Raw genomic sequence first — 4,282 nt, forward strand, 5'->3', positions numbered from 1 at the left:
TTGTTAACTCATCAGTTGTTGCACAACATCATAAGAAGATGTATGGTGGCCTCCTCGTTGATTTACTCATATTACACACTTTGCTGGCCATGAGAAGAATATAAAATGGTCTCTTCTTTGACAGAAACATTATCCCCAACTCCCACCCATGTCTCTGCCACCTTCTTTACTTGTCCATAGGCCAAGTCTACAATAGTGAAGTTTTGTTTGGTTTTTGTAGCCCACGGTTGCCACTAGTGCTCTCACCTGTATTCACATCTATCACACGAGGCACTACTGCAGCATTCAAATAGACAGTCTTGTCCGGCCCTCTAACAAGCATAGTCTGAAAACCTCTGTTGTGAGCCAATATCGTATGCATATGGTCAAAAACTACAAGCTACACATTGTGTGAACCTCGTTCTTTTACAGTCTTCAATGCTTCCTCTAAGTCTGAAAAGGCCAAAAGAACATCAGAAAAGATATCCACTGACTTATTTTTATCATTAACTTTGTGATTGCACAGCTTGAGCTCTTAACACATCCTCACATGTAAAAGTACACAACCATTTTTCTTTCTTTGCATAAGGAATTGCATTTGTAATTGCAATCTGAACTCATCATCACTATAGTTCGAAGTGTATTTTACATTTGGTCCTATTGGACTACTGGATTAAGCCTACTCTCTCATCAAAAGGTTGAATTGCCTGCATGCCTGTCCCATCTGCTAGTCTTTGCCTCTCGTCTATCTCCTACCATTATCCTTCTGTCAAGCCCCATCCAGCAGGGTGCTGGAGACCTCATTTCAATTGTCTCCTCATCATGATGGGAGCATTTAACTGTGCATAATGAAACCCTTATGAGGGAAAATCATCACTTTCTCATAATGTTCCATCAGTGGGACTCCATTTCAAAGATCCTTTCACCACCAGTAGTGAGCTATCCTCTCTCAGACAGATTCCTTTTAACCTCCAAAGGAATAGCAATGGCATGGTAAGTCATTTTGAGAAAAAATTCCCCCCCCCAGAAAAGAGACTTCTATGACGTATGAAATTTCACCAAACGCTTGGTGTTCTCCATAGAATAACTAAAGAAGGGCGTGCTTTTCATCATGTTGGTAGCATCCCTCCACTCCCACTCAATGCAAACTGATAGGGCATAAGCTGTACAACCAAAGGCTCCAAGCATCTGTGTGATCATCTTGATGACCTCATATGTCTAAGTCTAGAAATTAATTCAGCTCAAATAATGTAAATCTCCTTTCGCTTCTTGTCCTTCATGGTCTTGAAAAGGAGATGACAAGGGACTTTGGCTAGACTAAATGTTGCTTGTCTCTTGTTAGCTCCTCTCAAAGCCATCAAGTCTCAAAGAAGTGATGCATGCTAAAAGAGGACAAACATTTTCTGAAATGAAAATAGTATGTGAACTGATTTCATGAAAGAACAAGAATTGAGCTCTTGATCCCCCCTCTCATTAAGGTGACAAATGTGAAAGATTGACCTTGGCTATGGAGAACCTAGGGACCCAATTTGATCCTTAGAGGGTGTAAGATCTAATCTTATTGGTGGAACAATCCTCATGAAGTGTGACATGTGCCTTGAAAGGTAATTGGGCTTATGTATGCAATTTCCTATACAAACATGTAAGAAATTGTCACTATGGAAGTCCATTTTTTTGGAAATTCACATGCACTTTACACAAGTGCAAATTGAAGCTCTTTGTGTGCATTTTGCATGAGTGGCAACCAGTTATGATGATAGAAGGCACATATGCTTGTGATATGATAATGTATCCAATCCTGTCATTGAGTAGATATGGCGCGCATAGTGGATATTGTAAAACAATGCACAATAGCAACCAACACTAACTGGCCTTGCTATTAGCAACAATGATTCAATTCTCCCAACACCTTGTTTAAAGTGGAAAATTTACAGTCACCCATACCAACTCATGAGTACACATGTTAAAGACAAGTGGCTACATTGAAGCTTGCATGCATATAGGCATTTATATATATTTTTAAAGCTAAAAATTGTATATGAGTATATGAGTTTCTCTCTTACACTATGCTTCCTTGCCTTATCATGTGTCTTTGAGGCGATTTGGAAGAGCCATCCTAACAAGGAAAAAACAAATACAATACCATACACTTGACTGCATAAGGATAAAAACATGACCAAAGGGTAGTGTGCAGAAGAGGTCAATAAATTGTGGTGGTGCACCATATTAGGCTGTGAAATAGGCTAGTGGAGATGATAAGTTTGAATGGTGAGCGCTTTAAAATGAGTTGTAGGAAGTATGAGATTAGTATTTGTTGTTGCAGTGAGGGCTGAGGGCTCTAAGGCATGGCTAATCGGTTCTTAAAAGAAACTAGTCTTGCACAAAGCATTGAGATACTCTCTAATCAATATTTTCTTGATCAAGTTTTGACTAATATTGGTTGTGATAATGTGACCATACTCCTAAGCTTTGATACCTAGATATTTGCACTGAAGTTTAGAGAGAGAAGATGAAATGGTGGAAGATAGGAAATGACTTATGCTGTGTCCATATATGTTGAAACTTGCGTTTGAGTGCACTCCAGATTGGAAAGCAGTTAAAAAGTCTCATTAATCAGCAGGCAATTGAAACAAATATCAAATACCTAAATGAGTAAAAGAAGTTGATCTCACAGTGTAGGAAGTTAAGGCTCTTATTATGCAGTAAGAGAAATAGAATATTCCTTCACATGCTGCAAGCATCCATAACTATATCATAATAAATTGTCAATAGCTAGTATGGATCTTAACAGTGGGCTCTGCCTGAGTTACACAAGCCCCCAGCTGCCTCACTGTTTTGCTTGACCAAGCCATGTGATGTGATCTTACAAACTCTTAAATTATAAGCAATGTTGTTAACTCATCAGTTGTTGCACATCACAAGAAGATGTATGGTGGCCTCCTCGTTGATTTACTCATATTACACACTTTGCTGGCCATGAGAAAAATATAAAATGGTCTCTTCTTTGATAGAAACATTATCCCCAACTCCCACCCATGTCTCTGCCACCTTCTCCACTTGTCCATAGGCCAAGTCTACAATAGTGAAGTTTTGTTTGGTTTGTAGCCCACGGTTGCCACTAGTGCTCTCACCTGTATTCACACGGTTTGTAGCCCACGGTTGCCACTAGTGCTCTCACCTGTATTCACATCTATCACACGAGGCACTACTGCAGCATTCAAATAGATAGTCTTGTCCGGCCCTCTAACAAGCATAGTCCGAAAACCTTTGTTGTGAGCCAATATCTTATGCATATGGCCAAAAACTACAAGCTGCACATTGTGTGAACCTCGTTCTTTTACAGTCTTCAATGCTTCCTCCAAGTCTGAAAAGGCCAAAAGAACATCAGAAAAGATATCCACTGACTTATTTATATCAACTTTGTGATTGCACAACTTGAGCTCTTAACACATGCTCACACGTAAAAGTACACAACCATTTTTCTTTCTTTGCATAAGGAATTGCATTTGTGATTGCAATCTGAACTCATCACTATAGTTCAAAGTGTATTTTACATTCGGTCCTATTGGACTACTGGATAAAGCCTACTCATCAAATGGTTGAACTGCCTCCATGCCTGTCCCATCTGCCAGTCTTTGCCTCTCGTCTATCTCCTACCATTATCCTTCTGTCAAGCGCCCCATTCAGCGGGGTGCTGGAGACCTTATTTCAATTATCTCCTCATCATGATGGGAGCATTTAACTGAGCAAAATGAAACCCCTATGAGGGAAAAACATCACTTTCTCATAACGTTCCATCAGTGGGACTCCATTTCAAAGATCCTTTCACCAGTGGTGAGCTATCCTCTCTCAGACAGATTCCTTTTAACCTCCAAAGGAATAGTAATGGCATGGTAAGTCATTTTGAGAATTTCTTTTTTTTTTTCCTCAGAAAAGAGACTTCTATGAAGTATGAAAATTATATAATTTTAGACCAAACAAGGGGAAATCTCAACCATTCAGGTGCCTTGTGCCGCCAACAAGGTCCCATATGAGTGGCAGTGGCCTTATCATGTGTCTTTGAGGCGATTTGGAAGAGCCATCCTAACAAGAAAAAAACAAATACAATAGCATACACTTGACTGCATAAGGATAAAAACATGACCAAAGGGTAGTGTGCCTAAGAGGTCAATAAATTGTGGTGGTGCACCATATTAGGCTGTGAAATAGGCTAGTGGAGATGATAAGTTTGAATGGTGAGCACTTTAAAATGAGTTGTAGGAAGTATGAGATTAGTATTTGTTGTTGCAATGAGGGCTGAGGG

At 39.6% G+C, this 4,282-nt stretch overlaps 1 long non-coding RNA gene across 1 annotated transcript; it reads right to left on the minus strand.

Annotated features, from left to right (window-relative positions):
- Positions 1–2,655: 2,655 nt before the first annotated feature.
- LOC147603533 (uncharacterized) lies at positions 2,656–3,344 on the minus strand. Its single transcript, XR_015265614.1, has 2 exons — positions 3,158–3,344; positions 2,656–3,110 (listed from the first exon to the last, which is right to left on the minus strand). It is a non-coding gene; the product is annotated as an uncharacterized LOC147603533 (long non-coding RNA).
- Positions 3,345–4,282: the final 938 nt, after the last annotated feature.

The sequence above is a fragment of the Cibotium barometz genome, chromosome 64 (genome assembly GCF_041138505.1).
Source record: "Cibotium barometz isolate CiBa-2024 chromosome 64, ASM4113850v1, whole genome shotgun sequence".
NCBI classification, from domain to species: domain Eukaryota; kingdom Viridiplantae; phylum Streptophyta; class Polypodiopsida; order Cyatheales; family Cibotiaceae; genus Cibotium; species Cibotium barometz.